Raw genomic sequence first — 19109 nt, 5'->3', positions numbered from 1 at the left:
TATGTTTGATAAAATCTTCCAGAAAGAATATCTATTATTTTTTCTTAATCCAAAAAAGGCAAAATTAGATCAGTTTTAGGCGTCTAGACTGTCCTTACATCACAATTATTTCCGGTCAAAAATCTATCTGTCGTTGCTTTAGTTGTTCGTTTCTGCTAATTTCTAACGATTCTTTCAATGATTTATTTCTTAGATACTTATGTAAATACTTATTAAATAAAATCTGGAAGAGAGAAATTTAATGCCACATTCCTTATTTCCTGAGAAAATTGTCATAGTTATGTTCTTTAGGTCTATAGATTGACCTAGCTCCCTTATATGTTATTATGTTTGGTCAAAAATCTAGTATAATTGTCGTCCTTTCAGTTGTTCGTCTCTGTTGATTTCAATCATTCGAGACTCCTTCAGCGATCATTATATACGTTTTTAAGGGTGCCAAAAATGATAGGAATTCATAATACAATGATTTTGTTATTTTAGAATTGTAAAACTAATGAAAATATTATAATATATATTTTTCAGATCAATATTACATTGCTACAGTGTTGGACAAAAAAATAAAAACACTTGATCCAGTAATATTCGATTAGATATATATTTAGATAGCATTTTTAAAGCGGCTTTTGTCTTGAACTGGTACTGTTCTCATTTATTTATCCGTCACTGTATATTAAGATTTTAGAAACTTGTTTGTGAAGATTTTAACAAAATAAATTAAGTAAAAATTATTTTATTTTTTTACAGTTTTATAATTTTTTTTATAAAATAGTTCTTAGTTAATCCTCAAATGAAATTTTTTTAGTAAATTCTAAAAGAAATAAATTTAATAGAATATATTTTTTTATAATAATTTAAATAAAAAAATCTTGGTGTTCTTTGTAAAAATTATTATTTTCTGTAAATTGTAAGAAGTTAAATGTAATAAAATATTTTTTTTTTAATAATTTATAATTGTTTTTATAAAAAGAAATATTTTTGATTTTTTCCTTAAAATTTCTTAAACTTTAATAATGAAAAAAAAAACAACAATTAATAATGTATCATTTATTTATTCAAATAATATCATTTAATTATTTTCCAAGTTTATTGGCCACAAAATCAGCATAATTATATTAATACTAGTTATTTGAGTAGAAAAGCCAACTTTTCTTCATAATTCTTAACAATTTTACAAACATGCGTCTGAAATTAACGGCAATAGGTAACACTTCATGTTGAGGCTCTTACAACTGCAAAATCGGCTAAGGGCCATCCTCTCGCCATTAAATTGTCTTTAAGTGCACGCTTCAGCGCCGAGACAAGTGCCAGCGACACGACAACAATAAAAGGGAAGCAAATACTTATAAATAGTGAGCGCCTAGGTTTTTTCACAAAAATTTTATTTGATTTTTTTTTAATATTACCACACTTTGCAGGCGTCGAAGAATCTACAAAATTATATGCTTGAAAACTAAATTTGTCAAAGTGAAATAAAATTTTGTGGGCATATGCGGACTTAAGTGTGCACCGAAAGTCAAATGAAATGCCAAAATTTGAAAATAATTGCTTTTCGCTTTGCTCACCTATTGAGGAGAGAGGGCGTACACAACGCTGCACATGCGCATAGACGCACATCCGGTGCGTTCGACGTTGTAATATTTAGTTGTACTTTAGTTGATATTTTGTTGTTGTTTTTTTCTTGTTTTTTTTTGTCGCTTGATAGCCGCTTGCCTGCATATTATGTTACCCCGAAAATTTAGTTGTGTCACATTAAAAAGCAATTATCACCTTAAATTAACCACCGAAAAGTCATTGGAAGCATTTTGTGCGTACGGGCGTATGCATGTGTGTGTGTGTGTGGATGATTAAATGTTGCTCGGTTTTTCCTCCCTGGTGTAAATTGTTGTGATTGTGCAACTTGTCATAGTCAGCGATGGTCGTACATTATTATTATTTGTCAAAGCTATTATTTATTTTTTCAGGTGTGTTTTTTGTTTTTGCTCTTTTGTTATTGTCGAGAAAATGTCACTAACTTTGAAATTTTTTTAATATTTTTTTTTCATTTAATGGAAATTTTGAGGAATTACTTGTTGCTTGAAAGTAGTTGTGGTGATTTTTTTTTTAAATTTAATAATACTTAAGTACAACTTTATAAAGCATTATGCTCGAGCAAGCATACAAACAAACATGCTTACATATATATAAATATGTATGTATGTATGTATGACATGCAAATGACCCTAAAGGGTACACACTTCTAATTCATTTTAAATTATGTTGTACTTCAGTTAATACTTTTTTGTTATTGTTGTGCACTTTTTAATTTCACAGTTGATAATTTTCGCTTCACACCTAATAAATATGAAAATAAATATGTATGTATATATAACAATATACTTGTCTATTTAACGACATTTCAAGCGCTCACCTTCAACAGCTACACAGACTTACATGTATATACATATATATACACTTGTTGCTTACAAAAACAAAATGTTTCCCCAATTTTTACACTCTCGCAACAAAGTTGCTAAAGAGGGTATTATAGTTTTGTTCACATAAAGGTTGTTTGTAACACCCAAAACTAAACGAATTAGATATAGGGTTATATATACCAAAGTGATCAGGGTGAAGAGTGGAGTTCAAATCCGAATGTCTGTCTGTCCGTCCGTCCGTCTGTGCAAGCTCTAACTTCAGTAAAAATTAAGATATCTTGATGAAACTTGGCACACTTATTTCTTGGCACCATAGAAAATCGGACCACTGCCACGCCCACAAAATGGCGAGAACCGAAAACACATAAAATGCCATAACTAAGCCATAAATAAAGCTTTGGAAATAAAATTTGGTATGAAGGATCGCACTATGAAGGGGCATATTTGGATGTAATTTTTTTGGGGAAGTGGGCGTGGCCCCGCCCCTAATAGGTTTTTTGTACATATCTCACAAACCAATAGAGCTATATAAACCAAACTTTCTGCAGTCGCTTTTTTTAGCCACTTCTTAATACAGTCCAAAAATGAAAGAAATCGGATAATAACCACGCCCACCTCCAATACAAAAGTTAGGTTGAAAATTACTAAAAGTGGGTTAACTCACTAACGAAAAACGTCAGAAACTCTAAATTTCACATAAGAAATGGCAGATGGAAGCTGCAGTCAGATTTTTTTACAAAATGGAAAATGGGCTTGGCGTCGCCCACTTATGGGTCAAAAACCATATCTCAAGAACTACTCGACCGATTTCAATAAAACTTGGTTTGTAATAGTTTCCTTACATCCCAATGATATGTTGTGAAAATAGGCCAAATCGCTTCACAACCACGCCTACTTCCTATATACCAGAACTTTGAAGACGATATACATTTGAATCGTTTACTTTACAATAAAGTAAGCACTAGTGATGATATCGGTGCAGAACTTTGAACAAATACTATGTTTATAGTGTGGCAGCCCCATTCTAAAAATCGCCGAAATCGGACCATAGGTTTTTAAGGCCCCATATATCGAACACGAGGACATCGGTGCTTCTAATCTAATATTATGATTTCCAACTTTCAATGGACTTTATACAATATATATGACGCATATGTGGGTCAAATTGTGTATTATATAATATAAATAAAGTTAAATAAATAAATTGCGAGAGTATAAAATGTTCGGTTACACCCGAACTTAGCCCTTCCTTACTTGTTTTTTCTAAATTTCTATTTGTTTAACACAGTGTCACTTGTCATTTGTCAGCTCGTCATTTTTGATGGCGTTTTTATTATATTTCATAAACATACAAACAAACATACATAAAAGGCCATAAATAGCTGCGTGTTGGTGCGCTTATGGTTTTTGGTTGGCTGTCTACCGAGCGCTGAGCTTGTTAAATATTTGAACATTTTAATTTGTGTTGCCTCAAATAAAAAAGTTTTTTGTTGTTGCTGCTTTTGTATGGTTTTTAAAAATGGGTGTGAATTGTATTTTCAGTATCTAATGCTCATTGGGCGGGAAATGAGTTTGTCGAAAATTTTCCAACTTTTTTATGAATGTGATTTCTAATATTCGTCTAAATAATTTTAGTAAACTCTCGGCTTGCTCGTTTAACAAATACATTCATATGTGACACATTTGTATGTATGTAAGTAAATATGCATACTCATTTTGGTGCGTTATGAAAGCTTTTGGATGCTTCTGCGTACTTGTTGTAGGTACTGTAGGTGTTGTGCAAGTATTTAAGCACATAGCTATTATTTTGTTGTTGTTGTTTTTGACATTTGTGGGTAAATTAAAGTAATTAAGTAAATTTTTGATAATTTCGTTTGATTTGGTTGGCTGCCGTGAGCATCCAAATTATCTGTATACATATTTACATTTTCATGCATTTGAGGGTGTTTTCTTTTTAATTGCAGATGAATTCCATGACAAAAATAGAATACACAAATATTATGTTTATTTATATATACATAATTGTTTTAACTGAAGGACTTTCAGGTTTCTATAGAAACTTCACTTTCAATTTGTTAATTAAAACGCATCTAACATAAACCTCCGACGTTTGTTAATATTTTTGCAATTGTATTAGGTCTACAACTATGCTTCCGCCGTTTTCCAATAAATGTTTCTAGGGTCTGGTCGATTAAATCGATTTTTTTTTTATAGCGATCTTGGACATTTGTGTCAACATTAACCCAACAAAATATTTATAGAGATCTGTTTGCATCCCAAACTTATTCTCAACTGAAAATGTCACTTTTTGAGCCGAATTCTCGACATTTGCGTGAAATTTTGCTTTTCTTTTTGATTTCCAAGAAAAGTGCGGCTGAGGCTCATCGACATTTGTAACCGTTTTTATACAAAAAAAATTGAATTTACAAAAAAAAAACGGCAGAAGCAAAGTTGTAGACCTAATATTGCAGCACATTTACAGAGTAAAGCCATAAACCAAAAATTTTAAGACAAAAATGATGAAAATGTCAATTAACAGAATATAATATACCCGTATCTATTACTTAACAATAAAATAACGGTAAATTGTAACTTCATATTTTTGATTTGCTGTTCTTAAAGCTATCTGGCAATTGTTATGTTAATAGACGTAATGTTAAGTTAGTGTTAATGGTTATTATACGTATAGAATTACATAGGATATGATAGATAAAATATATTGAACATATATATAATAAACATGAATACTCTAAAACGTGAACATCCAGAAACGTGCATTTACTATTTTAAAACGTGAACAATATACGTTTCAATATTTTTAGCGCTGAAATTCTCGGTAATTTACAAGAAGGATCCAAATAAATTTTTTATTGCCAAATACACGATTGATTGAAAATGAAAAGACAACAAATTTTTAACTCATAAACGACACTTCTTCTGGAACTGGAAAAAGGAAAACACTGCGTTCTTCACGGAGAAAATAAAACCAAATGAAGCAGTTGAAATAAAGCTAGGCGTTGTTGTTGTAAGCCTCAGTTTCAATATACTATATTAGTCGATTACAAAATATTCCAGTAAGGACATAAAGTGCAGTAGAATAATATTCTAAACAGTAAAGACAACCATTTACTTTCTTCATAGACCTCCTGAAGTAAAATCAAGTAGAAAAGCCAGTACTTTTGTATAAGCACTAAATCTTCTTCACAAGAATATTTGCATATTTAAATAAGTTTTGAAGAAATTATATAATGTTTTATCAAGTCATTTTAAGAATTTTAACTGATTCAACTGCGGAACATTAGTAATCTCCTTCTGTGACAATATATTAATAGCAACGATGTGACTCGATACTTTTAATTTGCGGTATTAATTGTTTCGTCACAATTCCCTTTTTACTACCCTCACCCCGTCTATTCTCCTTCATTTTAGATGAAAGAATTGTGGATGTTTTATGTTAGAGAACAATTAAGTCCTACTTTCCTTTTTATCAAATTTAACCAAATTTCAAATCAGTTTTGCGTGGAATTGACTCTGAAGGAAGTAAATACAAAGTGGAATCCTAGCCAAAAACTAATGATTTTAAACAAAAACAGTATAATTATTGCTTAAAAATATTTTAAAGGTCATAATTTTACCTCCAACTGAGAAGCGAAGGAAAATGTGTTCAAATAGAAATCCAAAAAAAAAAAATCGTTATAAATACATCAAAAATGTTTTAACTTTACTTAGTAGCACTATTTGTTGATTACTTAAGTAAATGAATGACTGGCCAACAAAAGACTGAAGCAAAGAACTTGATAATAAATTTATTACTACCAATAATGATTATACATTTCAAAGCAATAATTAAGAGCTTTTCATTGAGTCAATAATAAGCGAACAAATTGCCGCCATTTAGGAAATATGGCATAATTGCAATGTACTATATAATACAATTCTGCTTTAAAAGTAAGCGAATGTAGTTCTAAGTTCTGTATACAAATAATAACAAAGGGTGCTCGATATAGTATTTATGCGAAATAATTTCACCACAACAACTCACTTAAAATGGGGGTATCACCGTTGGTTGCGCGCTACTCATGCTAGTTGTGTAATAAATGCACGTATCACTATCAAAATGGGGAGACAAAGGGCGTTGCAAAAGGCAACAATAACTTAAGGTGCAACATGTAAGTGAATTGTATATATGTATGTGTGTGTATATATGTATATATCATATTATTTGCATATATATAAAGAAATTGCCTCTTGGGGGTTCCCAGCGTCTCATAGTAGTGAGTAATTTAGTTTTATTTTTAATTTTATGCTTTTTTTTTGTTGCATTAGTAAGCGCTAGTACAGCGCTAACAATGAGTGCAATCGACTAGCAAGTAAACACACATACACTCATATGTAATATTAATATGACGTAGACTCTCTATGTGACAGTAGCATCATTAAGATTTAAGAGCTTTTCGCATGCGCGTTTATGCTTGCAACTGTTTTATGCACAGCTATCTAGTTGTTGTTGTTGTACTGCATAAATGAATAGAGGTCATTCCTCGGGCAAGGCTTGTTTGAGCGTAGCTATGTTTAAGTGCCTGTGAGTATGTGCTTTTAGAAAGTGAACCATTTTCTTCCGCTGGGCTGCCTGCAGTGGCAATATTAAAAGCCTTTTACCATTGAAAAAGCAGAAAAAATATAAAAATAAAAAAATTATAGCAGCAAAAGTGTTTCAACTCCCAGTGGCGAAAGGAAACACACATAAATACAAGTGCAACAAGAAAATGTGTGTTTGCTAATCACAATCACTCCGGCAGCCGTTCACTGCATAATAATGACGTTATGACGGTGCCAGAGATTGCAGTGCAACGGCATTAGAAATGTATATTAGAAATGCAGTTAGCTGGAGTTGAGTTTCACTTATTTTGCGGCAACAGAAAGTCGAATTGATAAGCATCGTCGATAAACTTAAGTACTTCATTACGCTTACTATTGGCTTAAGTAAGAGTTTGATTGCAATTTTAGTAAAAAAAAAAATTCAGAAAACTCGATAATATACTCAAAAGATATTGCTTTAATGAATTTATGAAAATATTGCTTCAATTAAACTGAAGATAATCGCTTGCATTTCCTTCATAACCAAATTGCTTAGCAAAACTAAAGACTTAAGCAACGAACTTGCTTTCATATGAACTCACTATTAAATAAATTATCTATAACAAATCAATCACATTGGGTATTGATACACTCAGCACTGAAAATGACACTCTAACACTGTAAAAAAAGTATAATTACTACGCGGAATTTAGTTTTTGTATTTTACTCGATTTCGTTGGCGTTCAAGTGTCGTCAAAGCACGTCAGTGCAATAAACAGCGTTTTGGGGCCAGTAGAATTCAGCGCTTCAAGACTCTATCTCTTCTAGTGACACTTAGCACTAATATCTGCAGCCGCAGTGCCTTCAATTTAGCCATTAAAATAGCAAAGCGTACGCGTGCAAGTCACAGTCAGCCATTGGCTGTGTGCAGTTGACGACCTTAGCGGTCAGCATATATTGGCGGCAAGTGCATGATGATTAAATAAAATATGTAGATAAAGATATGTGATATGTGAGTATATAAATATTAATAACAAAAAAATAGCAGCTGAAATCAAGCCATTCAACTTGATGCTGCAGCGGTTAATTGCAGTCTATGAAGACACCGAAAAGACAAATGCATAGGCATAACATGATATACTAATAGTGAATGCATAGTTTGAAGCACATTAGGGCGGTTTCAGGTGGTTGGTTAGGGTTTTAAGGATAAGTAATGAAGATAGACTAGTAAGTGACAGTTTTTGTTGTTGTAAAGTGTAAACAAAAATCAAAAAAAAATCCTATAATAATATTAGATATGAAATTATCAACATTCATTAATTTTTAAGACTATCTGAGGAAATTTTAATGGTTTAATAAAATTTTTTAGTTTTTTATAAAGATCCAAATCAACTATTTCTCCAGAAAAACCACACAGGGTCTGAAAAACTCACAATTCTAACAAAATTATACGTTTGAAGAAATTTTAACATTTATTTACTTGAAAAATTTTTGAACTTAATTTTTTTTTTTGAAAATAAAATAAAAAACTTCAATAATAAAAGCTTTTATTGTCACCAAAAATAAATATATATATAAAAAAAATATATATAAGAAATGTTCATAAAAAATATTCAAAATATTCAAAAATATTTTCCAAAAACTTTTTTGAAAAATAATGGAAAAAATATGTAATCTCTTTCAATAAAACAAGAACAAAAATGTTTTTGACAAAAAATCAAATAAATAGAATTTCAGGAATAATTAATTCAAAAACCGTTATTTGGGAAGCTTAAACAAAAAATTATGGTTACTTTAGCGGAATAATCAATTTAAATTACGATTTGAAGAACTGTTGTTATCAAAAATTTTCAAAACTACCAAATTTAAAGGTTCGATAATTCAAAACCTGTTAGTTTCAAATTTTTCAAAACAAAAAATATAACGGATTTTATGTTTCATAAGACAATTTCAATAAAGTACCACCTTAAAACTTAGAAATACCCTAAACACACACACATAAGCACAACACTTCAAGGCGATCCATTCAATTCACTACACCGCGCAACCGGGTGCCCGAGTCCCACCAGGCCGGCTGTGAGTGCAGTAAAACTTAATGAATGAATCCATCAATTCAGCTAAAAGCGACCGCGTTGCCGTCAAAAGCAACACCCAACAACAACAGCAACAACAACAAGCAACAAGAGAGTTGGTAGTAGATTATACTTACAGCGTCAACTGTACGCTGGCATTTTTATAACTGCATAAGCTGTACGCTGTGGTCGACGGAATGAATGAATGAATGGTTGGATTTACGCTAGCGGCCACACTGCACAGCTGGATAGCAGCACAACTTAAGTTGTCTTAGCCGCCGCGCCATTCAACGAACGAACGCGTTACAAATTATCGCGCGTGCGTATTGGCGACGCTTTGGCAGGCGTTCAATGGCAAGCCACGGAGCTATCTTGTATATACATATGTATGTATGTATGTGCTTTTGGTGATTGGCTTGGCCGCTGGCTGCGCGCATCTCCGCAAAGCGGCGCACATAAAACGAAATTGCCGTGCGACTGATACTGCTCCAGCAGAGCGGCGGCATAATCTCGCTGCCGCTTTCAATGAAATCATCGTAAAGAATGATTTATTTCAAATTAAGCATCGGCAATAAAGTCTCAGCAAGCTGCGCTTGTACCGCGCTAAATAATAAATAACAACAACAACCAGCGGGCTAATGAATTGACTAACAGCGCGCGAGTGTTAACGCGTTGAAAGGAAGCGCGGGTGGTCGCATCTTACTCGGCTTGGATTGAGTTTAAGTTCTTCTGATTTTTCATTGTAGTTTTTGTTTTTGTTTAATAAACTTGTTAAGACGTTAAAGACGACAGGATACAATTCATTTATCTTTATTAAAATAAAATGTTTGCATTGGTCAACATGAGAGTTTACAATTTGGTTATAAATCTTATAAAATTGGAATAAGGAAGAATATTATTTTATTTAGGATTTTTTGTTCGGCTCAGTTGTACCAAAAATATTCGTAAAATTTTTTGTATATCATACCTTTATTTTCTTTTTCCTTATTTTTTTCATTATTACATTGACAATCTTCATCTATGTGATATGTTTTGAAGAGGTTATGCTATGTTATGTTAGGTTAGGAAAATTGGGTTAGGGTAGACTCAGTTTAGTTAATCCGAGAATGTGATTGGCGTGGAAACCGTTTAGCCGGTTATAGCCGAACCGATGATAGCGCGCCACTCCTCTTTTTCCATTTCAGTTCGGCGCCAGTTGGAGATCACAAGTGTACCCAGGTCGCTCTCCACCTGGTCCATCCAACGGAGTTGAGGCCGTCCCTTTCCTCGGCTTCCTCCGGCGGGTACTGCATCGAACACTTTCAGAGCTGTAGTGTTTTCGTCCATTCGGAAAACATGACATAGCCAGCGTAGCCGCTGTCTTTTTATTCGCTGAGCTATGTCAGTGTCGCCGAATAACTCGTACAGCCCATCGTCTGCGGTATTCGCCGTTGCCAACGACCTGAGGACCATAAATCTTGCGCAAGATTTTCCTCTCGAAAATTTCTAGTGTCGTCTCAACTGATGTTGACATCGTCCAGGCTTCTGCACCATAAATCAGGACGAGAATGATAAGCTACTTGTAGAGTTTGATTTTGGTTCGTCGAGAGAGGACTTTACTTTTCAATTGCCTACTCAGTCAGTCCTACTGACATTGTTGGTGTTGTTGATGCTGGTTCCCAGCTATACGAAATTATCTACGACTTCGAAGTTATGACTGTCAACAGAGACGATAATACCTTTACGAAAAACTATAAAACAATTTGTTTAACATATAGAACAAATAGCTAGGTGAGCTCAAGAATTAAAAAAAAATCTTTCAACATTATCAATGAAATCCAAATGAATATTAAATAAATGAAATGTGTTAAATGGCTTAGTATCCAGTTCGGAATTTTGAGAGTTTATTGGCGTAGAAAATTATCTTGAGGAATTACCTTGTATTCGTTAAAATCTGTCCTCAATTTTGAATTATAGTGACCGAAGCGCTAGTGCAAAATCTTTAGTAAGCTTTTGACATTTTGAATTTCGCGGCTCTGTATAAAGCGCTACAGAGCTTGTATCTGGCAATACTATCCATCTTTCATCATCAAGGTCTTGACATAATCTACAAAACGACGCTATGCATGATTAGTTTGAATATTGCGTTCAATAGTTCTCGAAGTGGAAACATGGAGTTCCCTAACGCCGAAATTCGCGCTATTTTAAAGCTTTCCTTCGTTAAAGACAAATCCGCTAGAGAAACGTTCCGTGAGATTAATAGTGTTTTGGGGGATGGTATCTCTATCACTTCGAACTGCGGAGGAATGATTTCGACGATTCGATTTTCGACCATGGATAAGCCAGCCGACGGAAGAACTGTGTCGACGAATACTGATTAAATCATGGAAAACATCGAGTTAAACCGGCATGTGGCATCTCGTGACATCGCCCAGGAGATGGGGATTAGTCACAAAACCGTTTGAAACCATCTGCAGAAGGCTGGATACACAAAAAGGCTTGATGTTTGGGTGCTGCAGGATTTGACGCCTTTTGGAAACGAATCTCAAACGGAACGAACTCGAAACATTTTTGAAGTGGATGGTGACTGGCGACGAAAAATTGATCACATACGACAATATCAAACGAAAACGGTCTTGGTTGAAGGCCGTTGAATCGTCCCAAACAGTGGCCAAGCCGGAATTGACGGCCAGGAATGTTTTGCTGTGTGTTTGGTGGGATTGGAAGGGAATCATCGACTATGAGCTGCTCCCATATGGCCAGACGCTTTATTTTACCATCTACTGCGAAAAACTGGACCGCTTGAAACAGGCCATCGGTCAGAAGCGTACAGAATTAGCCAACAGAAATGGTTTAGTGTTTCATCAGGACAACGCCAGACCACACACTTCGTTGATGACTCGTCAGAAGCTACGTGAGCTCGGATGAGAGGTTTTATCCCATCCATCATATAGCCCGGACATAGCGCAAAGTGATTACCACCTGTTCTGGTCCATTGCGAACGCCCTTGGTGGTGTAAAGTTGAACTGAAGAGAGGCTTATGAAAAGTGACTGTCCGAGTTCTTCGCAAATAAGGGGGGGGGGGGGTGTATTATGAAGTTGTCGTCTAGATGGAAAGAGATTATCCATTCGATCCGATCATTGTTACACTTTTTATAAAAGCATTGAATACAGAGCAAAAAAGCGGAATGGAGATATTTGCCAACCTAATATTTATATGTAGATATATAGTATGTAAAAAATAGTTTTATTAAAAAAATTGGCTTTACATTAAAAAAGTGAATTTATGCATTATTTTGTGAGTAAAACAACATTTTCATCAAAATAAAATTCAGGATAAAAGAAAAAGTTTATAAAAATATGATTTTTTTTTACATTTTGAAAAATTAATTCAAATAATTATAAATAATATTTGAAATAGTTTTGCTGACATTTTCTCTAATGTCCAAAAACACCATATGCTTCATTCCTTTATTATCTTTATTTTAAAATTTTTATTTTCTCGACGCCCATAAACCTTAGTCACAGTAGCGTTTCCTGTTCAAGATATATTTAAGTAATATTTTAGCGCTCCTATTACACCAGCAGCAGCTGGAGTATACACTCGCGCATACAAATTAGCAACACCAGCAGCAGCAGCAATAACGGCGAACAAAGCAGCACTTTGCCAGTTAATTATGCCGTCAGTGAGTTATTTCGTTGGTCAAAACCGCATAGCATATGTAGTAGGTACACATATGATAGATGCACGAATACCTAGAAACGCGCTGTTATTTGGACTTAAATATGGACAACATGAAAAATATTTGCCAACGGCGATTTTTGTCATTCAAATTGCAAACGCCATTAAGAATTTACCGTATGTGCCCGACACACTTATTGCAACACACACAAACATACACATGGTAGTTTTAGTTTTTGTCCATATTTTTGCTAACTCTAGTGTTCATATATATTACTATTTTTGTTTTATTTACGTTTATGCCCGTTCGTTAATTTGTTAAAATGAAAAATTGCATGCCAACGGCCAAATGCGTTTGAAAAATAGAAAATATCTAGTAGTGAAGTAGTCTGCAGCTCGTTGGTACGAGTATTTATGGTTGTTTACACTTGCCTTAAGTAAAAAGCAAAAGAAAAACTCTTTGAGTTGAGCTAAATTTTTTGGAAGCTGTAGATGAAGGTTTTTTGAACTAAGTGAACCCAGATTAAGTTCTATTTCAAAAATAGAAGCCTCATTGAGATATTGGAATATTGAAAATTTGTCTAATATCCGTAAGGAGACATCGCAGATGCTCAGCAAATCTTTTAATAAATAGGAAAATATTAAAAAATTAAATTAAATTTCAAATTCAAAAATAAGCCACAAAGATATTTGAAAAAAAAAATAAATAAGAATACATTGAAATATCAAAAATAAGTAACAGAGTTATCTGTTATAAAAAATAATAATGATTTTTTTATTTTTTTTTTTAATTCAAATTTTTTTTAATTAATTTTATTAAAAATATGCTAATTTTAAGCTGCTAAAAATTGATATGACATACTAGCATTATAATTATAATTCCAAAATGAGGTCGCTGTTTGTATTTTTTCATTCACGCCGAATTGACCTTGAAGTTTAGAAGTCGTGCGCAAAGTTGTTTATCAGAAATATTATAATTTCCCCTCTATTTTAATTGCTTCCTTCAACGGTATTTTTTGCATAAAAATATTATAAGTTATATGTCTGTATTTCAGAATTGAGCCATTAAAAACGTATTAATCCGATAATGAACGGTTGCCATAAGCAAAGCACGAATTTGCGAAGAAAAATAAAAAGTAAAAGAATTTGCGAATAAAATATAAAAATAAATAATGAGAATTCTAAAATTAAAATTTAAGAAAAAATTTATTAGAATTAAAAAAAATCACAATGTCATTAACGGTTATGTGATATAAAAAATGAAAATATGTAAATAAACGCCTAATTAATGTTTAACAGGGTGATTCTGATGAAAAAAATATTTAAGAGATGTCCCCAAAAAATTTTAATTGCTTTAACTACCTACTTAAGATCTATATCTATAAGAAATCAATCAAATTTGAAATCATTAATCATTGGAGTTAACTCCAACTTCGCACAAATTAATTTCAAACGAATTATTTTTTCACAAAACAAAATACTAATTTTGACTCAACACTCCAATTCATTCAACTGATCAGCGTGACCGCCATTTGAATTTCATTCATTTCATGGCCACTTCCCCTTTCAACGCCTCAACATTTTCCTGTTCGCTAATATTTCACATAAATAACTTTTGGTTGTCTCTGTTGTTGTTGTTGTCTTGAACTTGACTACACGCTGCAATTTGTCTTGTTTGAAATTTGATGCTCGTATGTTGGCTGGGAGCGCCTGAGATTCGCGTGAATTTATGTTCATTTAATTAGGTGATTCGATATGGCCGTCAATAACATTATAACACTGGGTCAAGAAGGTAAGGCGACAAGTTAATTAAATGTGTGTGTGTAAAAAAATGAAACTCTTTTTACTGGAGGGAAATGTTAAGCAGTTTAATATTACATAATAAATAGCAACCGAAATAATGTTAATTTTTATTGGAGTATCTGCAGTGATTATGGATACAGGCGAATAATAGATTTCATAAGATAAAGTGAGGGTAATCAATCCAAATAAAGAATTATCAATTGTTTGTGAGTATGTTTCCGCGTAACTAGCTTTCAAATATTAATTTTCATAATTTAAATAAATTGTGAAATAGATCTTATTATTGAAAAAAAATTTAAGGAATATGCATAACCAAAAAATTAAAAAAATATCAGATATTTTTTTAGGTAAATTGTTTCTTTTCGTTACCTCTTGAAAAGTTATCAATGTATTAATCACATTGTATTTTTTCATATGCTGTTTATTGACATTTTTGAAAAAGGTGGCAACACTGTTTTTAATAAATTTAAGTCTTTGATAATATTTGACGTTTTGTATACAATTTTTGTTTAAAAAATTATTATTTTTTATTTATTTTAAAATTGAAATGATTTACAGTTTTGAGTATAGCTGGCAACTCCATACATTTCATTCTTACCAAACTTTATTAAATACTTTTTTCGAATACTAATAGAGTGATATTTTATTAAGTTTGCATATTTTTTATATTAATTACATACTTACTAATCTATTTTTTCATATTTTATGGTAAAGTTGGCAACTCTATAAAATGAATTTTTAATATGAAACTTGCTGAACGCCATTGGAGGGACTTCAATATTCATTTTATAGAAGGTTATTCAATTACAAAGCAATTAAACTCTTCATATGTTGTCTTTTTTAAGTATTTTGCTTAGAATTCTTCTGATGAATTCGAAAAAGTAAAAGAGTATTTTGCATAATTATAATAGGACTTAGGCAAGTTACTGTCTTTGGCTACGGATAGTCTCTACTATCTGTAGTGCTCTTTAACAATAGACAATTGCTCCTGCTTACTTTCTCACTCTCGATAACTTCCATCTCTGTGCGAAGTCTCCGCTTCCTTACACCTCTCCTGTCTTCTTACTGCCTCGTTTTACAACCAACCATTTGTCCCTCATTACTCTGACATGATATTATTCATTTGATAAATTGTATGCACTTCTGTTCTTCAAACATTCTTCTGGCAACCAACCACCTTGCTACATTTTTACTATGTTTCCAACGGCATTTCATCCTGTCGCCTTCATGTTGCCTACAAATGTTCAAAGCCATTCTGGCTTCATTTGCGTGCGGAGTTTAATGGAGGGCGGGGGAGTCTGATGATCAGCTCATACCTTTGATGTTGTTGTTGCTGTTGTTGAATATCATTAATATTATTGCTGTTATTGTTGCTTTTGCTACTAGCACCGCTGCTGTTGGTGGTGGAGGGTGTTTCCGCTTCCCTTTTTGACGTGTGGGCGTTTGCCGTGCGCACAAATTTTCCGTTCATTATGCGCTGGTGCTGGTGTGCACTCACTCTCTCTCCATTCACTTTGCCATTCACTAAGCTAGCATTTGATATTGTTGTTGTTGTATAATATAAGTTTTTTTCGTTGATGAAATGTAGCGCGCAGCGTGTGTGTGTTTTGTTTTTCGGTTTTTTTTTTTGGGCCGACTGAGGTCAGACCCTTTGTAAATTAATCGTTGCATTTTGGCTGGCTTCAATGAGTGTAATGAGAAATATATGAAAATAAAATCGATTAGGCTTCCGTTTCTCTTAAGTAAGTGGCATTTAATTATTGTTTTTGCTACTCTTACACCTTTGTCGTTGAGAATAGTTTTAGTTACTTCATATGAAGTTATATATAATTTTGTATTTGCTTATGCTTGGTTGTATTATAAATATAATCATATTTATTGCAATTTTATTAGCTTTATTTTTTAAGAAATGGGAGAGAGACGGACCAAAAGTCATCAAGGTATGTACTTGAATTGTCCTCTTCAGCCAATTAAAATAAATATTTACCATACTTGTTTAGTTAGTTGAAATTGTGGTTGTATTCTTTTACTGTTACAAAATTTTCGATTTCTTTTCCCTGGTATCGTCAACCGGCACAAATATATTTTTATCGAGCAAAATTTCTGTTAACATACGGAAAATTGATGCCACCAACGTTCTTCTGAAATCTGTAGTATACTGTAATGCTTTCCCTCGCAGAATTTGCTGGTTCATTATTGTCTTCCAACTAAACTTGTATTGATACTAAATTTCTACTGGATATCTCATTACGTTAGAAGATTTCGGTTGCCGTACAAAAATTAGAGGCTCACTTGACGTCTACTGTTATATCTACATTCCGGTATCCGTTTGAAAGATCGAAGCTATACAATGGTCACCGAACGCTGACCCTATATTTGTTTATCATTTCTATCCATTAGATTGTACCGTCTCAGGTTCAATCTGACGAAGAACGGATATGTATATGGTTTCTATGAAATTTTGTTTTCTCGTTCATCAGCCTTCAGTGCACGAAACAGACGACGAATTTTTGGCGTTCATCGGCGAATTAACGATATATAAATCTACAGGTTGATTCATTTAAAGTTTTTTTATAGCAAGAACTAATATGGTTTTAACCTCCTTATATTTATGGCAATTATTTCCGGAGTGGCATCCATGAAAAACTATATATTTTCCTAAAACCTTAATCCGTTGAGAGACAATAACGCACTAAGCGCACATGTCTAAAACAATTTCAAATCAAAATACGGAAAATGTATTTTCACTTAATACCAACAAATTATAACCGATTACTGTCGATATAGAACTAAAAAAATAAGTTTTTGCAAGTGTCACAATGAATAGCCGCAAGCGGTGCATTGAGAGAACTCAATTAAGCGTAATGGAATTAAATATATATAAACATATATGTTAAAACTAGCAGTTATTGAAAAATAAAGACATATACACATACATATACACATATGTATACACATAGAACTTCATATATAAAATTCCAATATTTAAGTTATACGATTTGTATGCATACAAGTTCCTCATAACTCGGTGGCACTTAAATATTACTTGCGGCCAATTGCAAACAGATTATAAATGCGACATTAATGTTGTTGTTTTTATTGTAGTGTAGTGCCGCAAGTGACGACGCCTTCACCAATGCGTTGTGGATGAATGAGCTATGATTAGACGGTAGCTGACTGGCTGTTCGTTGGTTGGCGATTGGTGGCAAACGCTCAACGGTCTACTGTTCACTTTAAAAGCGTTTAAGAGTGGAAATATTTTCGTATAAAATATGCCTTTAAAAGTGCACTAGTATGCAATTAGTAAATATTTAACATTTTTTATTAGTGCACTAATTGAATTGGAGAGCCAATAATTAAGCGCGTAGTTCGCGGCAAAATATTTATGCACTACTGTAAATAAATAATCAGTGATTAATGCTAGAGTTATTATTTAGTTTCAATATAAAAAAGCAGAAAGCGCTGACAATATTAGAATTGCATATTTAGTGTTTTTGTTGTTGTTGTTTTGTATTATACCAATGTATGGATACACCAAAGGGTTAATTAGCGTACAACGCGCACTCTGAACTGATATTGTTTTTGTTGTTTTTGAATTTACATTTAAGATTTAAGTATAACTCATAAATATGTAGCTACTTATAAATATGAATGAATGAATGCATGCATGCATGCGTAGTTGTTGTGAATTATATAGGAAAATATAAGACAGTCAAAAAAACCTGGTGCCAAGATGATTGATGGGCTCACACAAAAGCAAAATAACTTATATACATGTATGTATAGCAACCGTTAAGGCGTTTCAGTGCAGCTTGTAGACAAAATATGTGTATATTATTAGTGGCTTATTGGCGCGCTTTTCGACTTTGACAATCGGTTTAATTGTCAGCTTTTTTGTTGTGGTTTCTACTAAGCTGCCATCGTATGTTAGCATTTCAATTGTCAATAAAACTTGTTTGCGCTTAAGCCTTTTCAATATTTATTTTCATTTGGATTGCTAAGTAATGCACAAACCAGTTTCAAAGTAAATAAGCTGGTTCAGCTCTACAATTATTCAATCACTCTGCTTTTTTACATTGTTTATATTGAGTTATATATTTTGTTTATTAATAATATTTATAATTTATTCAGTTGCGAATACGTAGATATATTTGAAAATACTATCATTTATATAAATAAATAATAAAGCAAAAAATTACTTTTAAATATATAAAAATTATATAATAAAAATTATTATATAAAAATTATATATAAAGAAAATATTATATGTATATAACTATCAAAGAAGGATTATTATGGCATTATTACTTTTATTATAGAGAAAGAGAATAGGCAAGCATTATGTAAAAATTGTAAAATGTAAGCCATTTGACTTTTGATGAGGTTTTGAATTGAGTGCAGATTGGATACCAAACTGTAAAACGTCAATTCGAACCCAAAAATTTGATTTCATTGATAGTAAATACTTGAAAATCGGACCAAGGTTTCTTAGATTACTAAGAACACTTTCTGTGAGACACCAAAAGAGATAAGAAGTCTGTAAGAACATATTCTTCTTAACAAGATCCACTGAGAGAAAGT

This window comes from Zeugodacus cucurbitae, chromosome 6 (genome assembly GCF_028554725.1).
Source record: "Zeugodacus cucurbitae isolate PBARC_wt_2022May chromosome 6, idZeuCucr1.2, whole genome shotgun sequence".
Classification (NCBI taxonomy): domain Eukaryota; kingdom Metazoa; phylum Arthropoda; class Insecta; order Diptera; family Tephritidae; genus Zeugodacus; species Zeugodacus cucurbitae.
The sequence above is the reverse complement of the archived record's forward strand: the minus strand, read 5'-3'. Positions refer to the sequence as shown.